Source organism: Phoca vitulina, unplaced genomic scaffold (genome assembly GCF_004348235.1).
Source record: "Phoca vitulina isolate PV1807 unplaced genomic scaffold, GSC_HSeal_1.0 scaffold31, whole genome shotgun sequence".
Classification (NCBI taxonomy): domain Eukaryota; kingdom Metazoa; phylum Chordata; class Mammalia; order Carnivora; family Phocidae; genus Phoca; species Phoca vitulina.
The window spans coordinates 15,505,433-15,519,251 of record NW_022589734.1 but is presented as its reverse complement, the minus strand read 5'-3'; the positions used below and the strand labels follow the sequence as shown (position 1 = coordinate 15,519,251).

Sequence of the window (13,819 nt, the reverse complement as noted above, 5' to 3'; positions counted from 1 at the left end):
GGGGGGGGGTGGAGAAGAGAGAGAGAGGGAGAGGGGGAGAGAGAGAGAGAGAGGAGGGTGGGGGGGGAGAGAGAGAGAGAGAGAGGAGGGTGGGAGGGAGGGGGCAGAAGTGCCTGGTCCTCCAGGCAAGAGTACTCTCTTCCCACCCGAGTGGCAACAATGTACACGGTTTTTAATTGAGTTCCAAAAGCAGCCAAGGGGGCAGTGACCTCAAGGAACATTCTGCATAAAAAGCCAGGTCTAACCACCTGTGCATAAGCACATGCGAACCACAAGGGAAGCTAATGGCTGTCACCCCCTTCACAGGCAAGATGCCTTCAAACCCCACAAACCGAGGCCAGTGTCCTGCAGGTGAGCCCTCCAGAACCATGTCTGTGTGTTCCCTCCCTCTCTCAATTTCATCCAGGAAGACTCCCGAACTGATAACTATTTCCAGGAGGGTCAGCTACTGCTTTGACGATGGGGGACGGGCTTACACTTGTCCCTTGGGGGTGCAGGAGGGAAGGTGGGCAAAAGCAGGCAGCACGGACGTTCGAGTCTGTTCGCGTTCATATTTGAGAGACTGAGAAGAGCCAGGATGCAGGAAGAAGGCGAGAGCCTGGTCCCCGGTTTCCGTGGCAACCACCAGCATGCCCGCCCAGAACTGGCATGGGAGGTGGAAGTGAGATCCCTGCAATCAGATCTCCGAGGTGACGGAAAAAGGAAATGGTCACAGCAGTCGTGAAACTGCCTCAGGTGAAGTTCACAAAAGCCACTTTCCTGAAACAAGTAAACGTGGCGAGAAGCCTGCGTGCTCACCGGGAAGCGCAGGCAAATTTTGGGGGGCAGCTGCCCACTCCCACAAGGGTCTAAAAATTTGCCCTCAGCAACGCCTACAGGCCAACCTGTAAGCCCCCAAAAGAGGCCACATCTGCGCCCCACGCCTCCCGCGCAGTCCTTCCCGCCAAGACCTGTGCACACAGGCCTTGGAGAGGAGTGCGGCGCGGGTCTACGCAGAAGGACCGAGCATCTGCAAAGACCTCTCCAGACAGAATCCCACACCTGGCAGGAACAGTAACTTAAGAGGAGCCCGGGTCCACCCTGGAAAAGCTTCATATGCAATTCCAGAAAAAGAAGCATGAGCGGTAAATGTAAGCTGTACAAGAAGAGAAAGACACACCTCTCCCTGCTTGAGACTCCTACAGAGTCCACACGTCGAAGTACCACCCCCACCCCAAATCACCCAGGCCAGATACGTGGTGCTTTGACACACAATTAAAAAATGGAAATTCCACGCTGACTTCGAAGCTCAAGACAGGACGGAGCCAAGGTAAATATATACTAAATGCTTTCTGATCAAAACCAGGAAACAGTACAGCCTTCAGCGAGTACAGAGCGCCCCCTCCACCCCGTCCCCCCACACACAACACTCGCTTTTAATTAGCCAAGGACCACTTCTGTTTAAGTCAACTCTTCCTCTGGTATTTAAAAAAAAAAAAAGAAAGAAAGAAACAAAAGAAAAGAAAAATCAAGATCGGGGTCTGTCTTTCATTTACTAAGGTGAAGACAGGGAGTTCCTCCTAGAATCGAAGGACGCTAACTAATGCTGTCGTTCAACAAATAGATTCAGTGCCTGTAAACACATCTTGGCTGAGACAGACTTGGGGACTAAATGGTAAAGCTAAAACCAAATGCTAAAAGCATACCAGGCTCCTACCTAGGGCTGAGCTAGGTTACTTTATTTCATCCTAAGAGCCACCTGGCTTGCTGGTTATTGCCAGTCTGCCTAGCTGGGCCGTCTACCTTGAAGCCCGCACGGCTCCCAGCGCACAGCTCGGTTTCTGCAGGCCCCTTGTTGCTGGGACATTTCTGTGCCCAGGGAGGGGTGGGGACGGGGATGTGCCCTGCTCACACAACACGCGACTTCTTAAATCAACTACAAGAACACTAGATCAATTCTAAGGCTCCTTCTACAAGACAGAAATAACAAGACTGGGACCTGATAGCCATGCCGCCCCCGCCCCACCTCCAAACCACCCCATGTGCCTTTTCAACATTTCAAGGAACCCTCTGGTCTCAAGCTCAAAGAAAAATTAGTAAATAAACCCTGCCCTCTCCTGGCCCTCTTGTGAGGCTAGTCAGATAAAGCACGGAAGCACCCAAGGCCTTCCAGAAGCAGCTTGCTACTAAGCCTTAAGGACCACTTCCCGTGCCAAGGCCTAGCCCCACCCAAGGACCAGCGAGAGGCCCAAGGCATGGAGTGCTGGCTCGTTCTGCTCTGCGGGTCTCCTCCCGTGGCCAGCAGCTGAGCACACGAGGCGTTCATCGGGTTATTAATGTAGCTCCAACTGCATGCAGCGGCCGGGTCAATCAAGCCCTGGGCACTGGGCGGGTCTCTCTCGCACACACACTCTCTCTCTCTCTCTCTGCATTACATAATTTGGCTGAAGACACCCACACAGGTCTGTAACGTGCTATCAGGAAATTACCATGGGGCCTAGAACATACCAAGAATATACTCTCCATGGAAGGAAAGACTCAGAGCACAGATCACCTTACTGACGATGCCCTAATGTCCCTAGACTCGCCCTCATCGACTCTTCAGCCTGTCCACGGATGTCACATCTTCTATGGCACTCTCCACACTGCATGAGATGATTTGCTTCTGCTTCCTCTTCCTGGAGTGGAGACCTCTGGGACCACCACATCGGGCTCAATGAACCCTCTTTTAGATCCGTCCCAGGACCCGGCAAACACCTTGAACCTTAAAGAATAAATTGGCACCCCTGGACACGCCTTCCTCAAGGGTCACACTCCTCGGAGAGATAAAACGGGATCACTTTGCCCAGAAGGCAGTTTCCCGGGCCGCTCAAAAACCTCTGAAAACACAACTCTTCCATCTCTCTCCATCAGCAGTCCTCCATGGGGGCTCCTCACGAATTTACTCAAGGTGGCTAGAAACCATTTACTGAGTCCTGACCGTGTGCCAGGAGCTCTGTATCTCCTGTGCCCAGTGCATTCCTCTGTGCCTCATCGGTAAAATGGGCGGATGATAAAAGACCTATCCTGCAGAGTCTGCTATGGAGAATTAAATGGGCTAATGTATGTAAAGGGTTTAGAACAGCGGCCGCCACTCCACTGTGTACATATATAAACACTGTAAGCATGTTAAGTGTTAGGTTAAGTGTTCGACATGGCTGCCTTGCAAGGGGGTATTCTTCTGGGGGACTGAGTCTCGCATGGACAGCTAAGAGGAAGAATTAGGATTCACAACCCATCTATAGGATTCTAGAACCTCAAATTTGTCTTTCCTCCAATTTCTAATCAAGGGCCTCCTTAGAAGACTGGGCCAGGAAAACACGTTCTACTTTAAATCATCAAATGCTGAGGATCGTTCAGGGAGAAGGGTCTCAACCCCAGTACCACCTGCCTTAAGCTCGGGAGGCTGTCAGGCATGGATACAAACAGACTACACACACCTGGGGGCTGTGAGCCAAGAGTCTGAAACACCTCATGTACACCACGGTGGTCCCAGGAAGGGTGGCCTCATGGAACGTGGGGGACCCCGCCGTGCTCAGAGGCAGTTTCCTCCTCCTGGAAGGCCAGGTGGCTCGGAGGGCCCGCCCAGGTCTGGTTCTGGGGGGTACACCTGCTAACCAGGGCCAGGCAAATAAATGAAGTCAGGAACGTGGGCTCAGAAGGCTAAGCAACATGTCCCGGCCACGTGGCCTAGAAAGAGGAGGGGAAGCAGATGGATGCACTAGGAAAGGAAGGACTATGAAGCAGCAGAAAAGGTGCTCCACAGACAGGAAGTGCCTTGAGGATGTAGATAAGGAGACGCACCCCAAGACAGGGAACCCCGAAAGGGATGGCAGCACCAGAAGTGAACACTACCCTCCACAGCTTATTTCCCACCCCCTCTCTACCACTCCTTAGGACGACAGAAGCAACTGGAGCCAGCAGGAGTCAAGTGACAACCATGCCCCAGCTCCGGCATCCCAGGTACCCGATCCAGGATGAAACGAAGGCACTCAGCGCAGGATGAAGTCAAGCGTGCAGAGCCACCACTCAGCTCCTGCGTCCTGGCTGCGTACTAACAGGGTGGCTCTTCTCCAGCTAGACGCACGGGGTGGAAAAGACGCAAGAACATTCCAAAGGGAACCTGCACTCCATTCTGCCACTTAAACCAGACTCATCTACCCCTGCACGTTCCATCAAGGTAACCCCAAAACACCAGCCTGAGTTTGCTCAGTCTCCCGAGAGTCTCCTGTGCCATCTTGCCCCATGTTCTTCCACAAGGTCAAACTCCACCCTAACTTTAATCCTCTGCATTTTCTCCTAACAACCAAAACCACACCCCAAAATCTACCTAGACCTGTGCTGTGTTTTCTTCTGACAGATGACTGGGCTGCACCTCTGGTACCTGGTACCGTAGACATTATTCACGTACAGAGTCGAGCAGGCCCCTTGTGAGGACAGGGACGGACCCAAGATGCTTCCGTCGTGCGAGAGAAGGATGCAAAAGATGGTCTTGTAACCTCCCGATCATGCCTCCTAAGTAATAATTTGACAAGTTGTGAACATTCTAGGATAGGAAGGGGGAATGGGGAATCCCATAAAACTCCCATAAATAATTTCATGCACAAAACCAGTCAGACGTTATGTTTATTACAGCAGCTTCCTTTGTTCTGCAGATGGGAGCCTACAGCCAGGCTCCATGTCACCACGGAGGGCGGGGGGGGGGGGGGGGGGTTCTCTTTAATAGAGACAACCAGCACCTTGCGTTTCAGCGAGCAGGGGACAGAACTCACGAGAGTTATCGGAGAGATCTGAACAGAAGCCCAGGGATTTGGCTGCAGGGAAAGAACCAAACCACAAGAACGTGGGTGACTGGCATGTGCTATCCTGCAGTCAACAGAATGTGTGTGTGCTTCAGCCAGTGAGACTCTCAGGCACCATCAGAAATGGTCTCCTAGCTCTATGCTACTCAACATAAGACATCTGACCCTCGGCTTCGCCTTGGTGACCCTTTTATCTGGGAAAATCTTTTATTTTTTTCCCTGGGAAAATCTTAAAATCAAGGTTAAGGTATTAAGAGTGGACAGATGCAAAACCCCCTTCCAAACGTGAACTATAACAAGGGGGAAGTTCATCCATAAGTAAACACCATGAGGTGAGCCAATGTTCTGACTCTTGCCCCCTTGGAGCCCACCTACTCCAGCCAAACTACTGAAAAGTCACATAAAAAAGTACTATTCTCCCAGAAGAACACAGGCACAAGCCAAAAAGTAATCACAGATCTGTTCGGAACAGCTACCTGAAAGGAAGAGTCAACTAGGTCCTAAAGGTTCTCCTATCCAGGATGGACTTCTCCCCGGTGCCCCTGTGCATGACCTCTAACCTCTAATACTGGAGGACTCCAGAGAGGATTTCCAAAGCAAAATGTGTTTTACTCAAGATAAGCTAAAGCTTCCCCCACCCCCCCCCACACACCTTTCTGTTTACTGCTTGGTTTACAATGCAGGAAAAAAACTTTCATTTATTTTATTAAAGAAGGAATGCAAACACTTGTCCAAGAAAAGAACATATACTAGGGTTCTGTGATCTGAGGGGCCCCAAGGAGAGTGCATTGCACAAAGGGGCTCAGCCGAGGAGGGCAAGTGAGGCGGTTGGGTTCACCAAGCCAGGTGCTGCAGGCCCAAAGGGAGCGTCCTTCTGGAATTTGTCTGTCCTGGAGGTACCTGAAAGAATCAGAGCTACAGGGCACCTGGGTGGCTCAGTCGTTAAGCGTCTGCCTTCAGCTCAGGTCATTATCCCAGGGTCCTGGGATCGAGTCCCGCATCGGGCTCCCTGCTCCTTGGGGAGCCTGCCTCTCCCTCTGTTGTTGCCCCTCCCTCTCCCCCTCTCTCTCATGAATAAATAAATAAAATCTTAGGGAAAAAAAAGAACCAGAGCTACAGTTTATGCCCCCAAGAGTAGGGGACATGGTGTCGTGGAGAAGTCCGGGCATTACAGGTACGAAGACTTGGATTCAAATCCTGACCTTGCTACTTATAAACAATGTGTCAAGTATTTTCAGTATTTGTTGACTCCGCTATACAGCGGAAATAATGAAACCCTCAAGGTGTGGGATGCCTGGGTGGCTCAGTCAGGTGAGCGTCCCACTCTTGGTTTCAGGTCAGGTCAGGATCTCAGGCTCATGAGATCGAGCCCCATGTCGGGCTCCATGCTGAGCATGGAACTTGCTTTAAGATTCTCTCTCTCCCTCCCTCTCTGCCCCTCCCCACCTGCTCACTCTCCTCTCCAACAGAATAAATTAAAAAAAAATTTAAAAAGAAAGCCTTCCAAGTGTTTCCTTAGGATTATTTATTAGCACAGTATGTTCTATTCACTAAGCAATAGTTCTTCCTCTTTTAGAAACAGAGGTTCTGGAACTTCAAAGAGTCTGAAGTATTTCTAATAGTCACCAGCTTTCTTGTGCAGTGGGACTTTCTATTTATAGCTCAATTGCTTCTTTATTTGGAGATTCTCTTACATTGTGTCAGGGCTTACTTAGTCATTAACAGAAAAAAAAAAAAAGTGAATTGCATAACAAAACTAAATGGAAAGGTTAGGGCCCGGGGCTAAGATAAAGTGCAAACATGCTAGTTAGGATTCCTGGTGGTACCCTTCTCCCTCTCATTCAACATTCAAAGAACAGAGTAGTAATAGGGCCAAAACTGACTTCCTGCCTGAAAGAAACCGAAAATCCACACAAGACAATGGACATCACACCATGAAACACTGTGATCCCTGAGAGATGAGAAAGGTTTGGCCAGCTCACAGCCCCAAGAGAATTTCCAGGCCACAGCGCAAGGAGAGGAAATTCAGGCAGGGTTTAGAGGAATCTAAATTAAGGAGAAAGAGCTTAGAGTTTGGGGAGGCCAAGATTTTGAACAGGATCTATAAGGCAGGGTACTGAAAGGGGGAGGGCCACACAGAAAACTCTGGAACCTCCCCACATCTTCCCTGGGTACTAGCAGCCACTAGGGGGTAAAACTACCCAAGGAAAAGTACAAGAAAGGACTGGAGGGAACAGCCCCCGAACCCCGCACAGAGCCAAGAACGGTGCCTGTTATCTAAGAGCCAAAATGGTAAACATCCTACTTCACAGGGCAGCAAGTACTCATCCAGGTTTCGCCTGAGCACTGGGGAAAACTTAACCCTACAGCAAACACTTCTCTGGCTCTACTGAACAAAGCTGAAAAGCCAAGATCCAGAAGGACCCGACTGCTTCCTTTGAACTTAATCACATCTTAGAGCAATGCTCAAGAACAGGCAGAGAAATACAAACATATCCAGAACCCAAAGGAAAATGGACAAGGCCTGACGACCAACAAAAAATTATTAAGGCAAGCAAAGGAGCAGGAAAATAGGGCTACTAATGAGGAGGAACATGAGTCAATCCAAAACTGACCCATAAATAACACAGGTGAAAGAATTAGCAGGCAAGCGTACTAAACCTCTATTACAACTGTATTCCGTGTGTTCAAAAAGGCAGAGCAAAAACCAGCACGTCAGGACAGGCACTGAAGATGATACAGACCAAACTCTAATTTCTAGAGATAAAAACAGCAATCTCTGAGGTTAAGAAAAGAAAAGACAACACCTCTGCAGATTTTAGATAGAAACTACCTAAAATAAAACTGGGTGGGTTGGGGCGGGGGGGAGGACTAGGATAAAATAAACAGCATCGAGGTGCTGTGGGTCAACGTCAAGCAGCCAAAAATACATGCAATTGAAATCCCTAAAGGGGAAAAGAAGCACACACACTAAAATTTGCAGAAATGTTGCCTTCAATTTTTCCAAAAGTGATAAAATCTACAGAACTAAGCAGCAGCTCAATGAACTGCAAACACGAGAAAAATAAACTACACCAAAGGACATGGTACCATGGATAAAAAGAAAATCTTAAAAAAGTAGACTAGGAAAGGGGCACCTGGCTGGCTCAGTCAGTTGAGCCTACGACTCTTGCTTTCGGCTGAGGTCTCAGGGTCCTGGGATCAAGCCCCACATCGGGCTCATTGATCAGCAGGAAGTAGGCTTCCCCTCTCCCCCCAACCCCCGAAATAAATAGAACTTAAAAAAAAGTAGACTAAGGAAAAGGACACATCTTAGAGTTAAAAGGGTGACAGCGGACTTCTTGTTGGAAACAATGCAAAGCAGGGGACAGCTGAGTGGTATGCCCGTCCCCACAACAGCATTTTAAAGACAACACCCTAAAATTCTATAATGAGCAAAACACCTTTTAAAAATCAAGGTAAATTTCTTACAAGTACATGCTGTCCTACAATTCTTGTAAATATATACGTATTTTCATTTTTTAAAATTTTTTATTGTTATGTTAATCACCATACATTACATCATTCGTTTTAGATGTAGTGTTCCATGATTCATTGTGTGTGCATAACACCCAGTGCTCCATGCAATATATATGTATTTTAAATGAGGGTGAAATAAAGATCTTCGTAGACATATAAAAGCCAAGAGATTCATCCAACCCTACCAACCCTAGCAAACCTATAAATAGAAGTATTTTTTAAAAAGGGGGGGGGAAGGTATTAAAGTCCTGAGGCACTGGGTGGCTCAGTCGTTAAGCATCTGCCTTCGGCTCAGGTCATGATCCTGGGGTCCTGGGGTCCTGGGATCGAGCCCTGCATCGGGCTCCCTGCTCAGTGGGGAGCCTGCTTCTCCCTCTCCCACTCCCCCTGCTTGTGTTCCCTCTCTCGCTGTGTCTCTCTGTCAAATAAATAAATAAAATCTTTAAAAAAAAAAAAAGGTCCTTTCTGACCAAAGAAAAACGACCCAGCAAGAAAGATCTAGGAGAAGGAAAAAAGCACCAACCATTGCAACCATTTAGGTAAATTTTACAAAGCAGACAGGCCTGACACATCTAGATTTCTTTATATTTAATTCCACAATTCTCTTCTGTGGTTATTAAGGGTCCCACATAATATTCCATTCTGTCATTTTGCCCCTTCTTTACTTGCTGTAGAGACTATGTTTCAGTGAAGATAGCTGTAGAATTAAAAATTAGAACAGTAGTAAACTCTGATTTGTAAAATCATCTTCAAGGTTGTAACAACAAAACAATCTGTAACACCCTGGTCAGTGGAGATGTCCAAATCTAAACCAAAACTTAAGAGAAATCGATCTAAAGCAGTTTGTGGCTATTATGCACAAGATTCAAAGCAAAACAAACAAGGGGAAACAAACATTTAGACTTTTAAAACTCTATTCTTAAAGATGTTCACAGTGAGGGGCGCCTGGGTGGCCCAGCTGGTTGGGCGTCTGCTTTTAGCTCAGGTCATGATCCCGGGGTCCTGGGATGGAGCCCCATACTGGGGCGGGGGGGTCGGTCCACTGCTCAACAGGGAATCTGCTTCTCCCTCTCCCACTCCTCCTCACTCACTCTCTCTCTCTGCTCTCTAATAAATAAATAAAATCTTAAAAAAAAAAAAAGTTGATTCTCTGTATGCAATACCCAATCCACTGGAATGGGACGATCTTTAAACTCAGTCTTCTATCAATGGCCTAAGATATAGCAGCTATTTAACAAGAAGAACGTAGGACCCTGCAGGGACATAGTCTGAACTTTACTAGTTCACTAAACTCTCTTTTTTTCAAAGTAAGGCAGGGATTTTAGCAGTAAGTACTAGCAAAACAGCCCCCCCACAAGGTGAAATGATGACTTATGTGTGCACAGTTGAGACAGAATCCGCTCACTGACAGCCCATCTTCGCAAACTTGAACCTCATCTCACTCCTGACTGCTCCACGCAAGCAAATAACCTGGTTACACGAACCTCTGTGGGGGATTCACACTGTACGCCACAAGGGTCCTTCGTGGGACTCAGTACTTCAGAGGACGGACACCCATCTCCACTTTTCCATCTGCCCACAGAGGGTGGTGTCGGGGTCACCACAGGAGGAAGATACAAATCACAATTTGTATAAATCAAAATTCCTCTAAAACATGTTTGAGAAGTCCCCAATAAATATGCATACTCACGCGCAGCAAATTCATGTGTCATGGTGGGGATGGTTAATAATAGTATCAAATGCGCAGTCCTCATCATACACCTGTGGGCTCTTCATAAATCACCTTGTTCAGTCCACAAGACCACCGTGAGGTGGTTACTGCTGTTGCAGACATTTTAACACATAAGGAAACTGAGGCCCAGCGATGCTACAGAACCTGCCCAAGGGCACAGGGCAGGTAGATGGCGAGCCACAATAAGACGCCACATTGTCTAGCTCCAGCCCATACAGTTAACCATATTGACACATCCCTAAAAACCACCAGTCATTGTATTTTTCCTGCTTATTCCCTCCACCCAAAGATAAAGTAAAATAAGTACACATAGTTAATTTGGCTATATATCTCAGCAGTCAAGTGACCCCTTTCAAACCATGCATTTTGGATCTTCCATTTACCTGCATTTGAAAGTACGGGGGCGAGGGGCGCCTGGGTGGCTCAGATGGTTAAGCATCTGCCTTCGGCTCAGGTCATGATTCCAGGGTCCTGGGATCGAGCCCCACATCGGGCTCCTGGCTCAGCAGGGAGCCTGCTTCTCCTTCTCCCTCTGCCTCTCTCCCTGCTCATGCTCTCTCTCTATCTCTGTGTCTCAAATGAATAAATAAAATCTTTAAAAAAAAAAAAAAGAAAGTACGGGGGCGGGCACGGGGCTGGGTGGCTCAGTCGGTTAAGTGCCTGCCTCTTTGATTTTGGCTCAGGTCATGATCTCAGGGTCGTGAGATGAAGCCCTGCTACGGGCTCTGCACTGGGCATGAAGCCTGCTTACGATTCTCTTTCTCCCTCTCCCTCTGCTCCTCCCCTCCTGCTCACTCACACTTGCTCTAAATAATAAAATCAATCAAAGTACACTATCACACCAACTTCCTTGTACCACCTTCTTCTTGCCACCAGCCAAACAGGTAATCCATATGCCCATAACCATCATTCTGGACTTTCTCAGTCTATCCACACCTGACTGACAGAATCTGTCCATTCTGGTTTCTGAAAATACTTCAGTATTTCTTGCAGGAAACATGAGTTTTAGAAGAGCCAAGTGTAACAGGATGATGAGGGTAAGGAGCTAGGCATGGCCACCATCAATTCAAAAGAGGCGGATTACAGGCTCAAAGTCTCTATAACGTTTCCATTCACACAGTAACATTCCATTAATGTAGATGTTTTTCAATATCATTTACCCCAATGATCAAAAGAAAAGGAAATCAAGACCTAGGTAGGCACTCCCACCATCACAGAGTCCTCCAGACCTCCACCAAACAGGCAAAGAGCCTGAAGAGAGAGTGGCTTTCCCTTTCACAAAGAGCGGACAAAGATTTCAGAAGATGTCCTTTTAATGGCTAGGTAAAAAGGTAACTTTCATTTTTGCCTCAATGAAGAAAAATAAATGCTCCAGAACTCTGGATTCTACTGCTTTCTGCGTGCCAAGAAAAAATCCCCGACATTAAATATGACCAATGGCAGCAAGTACGCAGGGCCAAACACAGCTCAGGGGGCGTTTCCCCTAGAAAAATAACACTTTGCAAACACACAAGTTTGGACCAAAGAATTATAAAACACATGACCGGCATCATCAGAAAATGGAATCGCTTTGATTTCCAGGTTGGAAACTCAAGGCAAAGGTCTGAGACTTGCATAGTCCACACCTCATATTTTAATTTTTCTTACAAAAGTCAAATACAAATTTACCCTCTTTACTCCACTCCCAAGAGAAAAGGCATATTTACCTGGTGATCCTAAAAACCATATATTTAGGAACAGCAATGAACTATACAAGAATGGCTAGAAATTCCTAAAGAATATAGGATGCTTGGTCCAGAGCAAAGACATAAATCATGGCCCTGGAATCTGAGGATTCAGGGTTGTGTCCCACACAGTCTAAATGCCTACCAAGAACGCAAGGGGTCAATCACAAGATATGCTCCTCTCGGGGGTATGTACACCAGGCTCAGGGAATTGTAGGCACAAGGTTAAAAGTAGCATCTCGTCAACAATGTTCTAAGTGACATTTTGAAATAACCACTCCACTTTAGGTAGTTACTCTGGGTTTGACATTGTCATCAGCAGGGACAGGACACCCCACCAGCTTATTGGAAAAGGTCTAATACACATAAGACGAAGGAAGGCTGACCACTCAGTCCGGCAAAGCACTGACAGAGCCCCAGGAATTCAGATTTCGGTTCTAACAACGTGCATTAGAAGGCAGGGTTCTACCAAATGATTTATACTAAACACCAATGAAGGATCAAAACAAATGAGCTCTTTAAGAGCCAGAAAGTATTAAAAGTTACTATTTTGGGGGCACCTGAGTGGCTCAGTCAGTTAAGTGTCCAACTCTTGATTTCGGCTCAGGTCATGATCATAGGGTCGTGAGATCAAGCCCCTATCGGGCTCTGCACTCAGCACAGAGTCTGCTTAAGATTGTCTCCCTCCCTCTCCCGTGCCCTCCCTCCCTAAAAAAAAAAGTTATTATTTTGTATTTGCTACGTACCCTACAACATTGCAAGAAATCTTAGCCCTAACTTCCCTACCTACTTGTAAACTACAAAGCCTGGAACATGCAGGCCACCTCAGACCAGCCCTCAATGCAGCCCAACCTGTCAAAGCGTAACCTACATTATGTCCCTGATGGATTTCCCTAGTAGAGTGTGACTATAACCAAATAAAATGCTGCTATGATGGGGCGCCTGGGTGGCTCAGTTGGTTAAGCGACTGCCTTCGGCTCGGGTCATGATCCCGGAGTCCCGGGATCGGGTCCCACATCGGGCTCCCTGCTCAGCGGGGAGCCTGCTTCTCCCTCTGACCCTCTCCCCTCTCATGCTGTTTCTCTCTCGCTCGCTCTCTAATAAATAAATTAAAAAAAAAAAAAAAAAAAAAATGCTGCTATGAATCCTTAATTCAGTAAAACAAGGTACTTGGCACACTAATTAAAGCAGATTAGAAATGGTTACGTTTCTCTGGATTCATCCTGAACAACATTTCTCTTGTCCACTGTCCTGGTGACCAAAGTTAAATGACCGATGTGCACGCAAATGCCGCACACCAACATGGCGGCATGCAAAGAGAAAGCCCGCAGCACTGTCAACTAAGAAAGGCACTAGGAGTCGAGGACGAAGGGCCAGCAACGCCCCCCCACACCCCAAGAGAACGAAGCCTTAGAGATGTTGGTCATCACACCCCCATGCTTGCAGGATCTTTGGGGGCGGGCGAAATTGACGGCCATGCAGCTCAAGACCAGGTGCTGACATGTCCAACCACACTCAGAGTTTTGCTCCCCAAACGGAGATGAAAGATGATGCTAGATGCATGACCACCCACCATGCTTGGGAGCATGGACAACATCATTAGAGGTTCCAACCTATCTGCTGATGGGATTTCTAACACACATCCTTGACCTCCCTCTCTTGTGAGGACGCATTTCTCAAACTGCGGCCGAGCGAAATGTTTGTGGCGAGTATCTGAAACAGGACAGACTTGTCACTGAGACACTCACCCAAGGGTCTTTAAAAGAGAGGAACCTACAAGGCCCAGGACATTGGCAGAGATTCTTCGTCCATATGCTTGCTGACTAACAACAAATCTGAGACCTCTTCTGAGATACAGTGCTGAGAATTAGGAGAAAATTGTATTCTGGGTTTTCTAAACGAAGACACAGCATGATGGAGGAAAATAAACTAAGACTGAACTATTATCTCCAATTTCAGACCGAAATACAGTTCTTTTAAGGATCTTAAAATACCTAATGCATGATTTCCACTATACTCAGGAC

At 47.4% G+C, this 13,819-nt stretch overlaps 1 protein-coding gene across 1 annotated transcript in view; it reads right to left on the bottom strand.

Moving 5' to 3' along the window:
• The window catches only part of JARID2 (jumonji and AT-rich interaction domain containing 2), a 237,679-nt gene that overhangs the window by 89,811 nt on the left and 134,049 nt on the right, over nt 1-13,819 (bottom strand).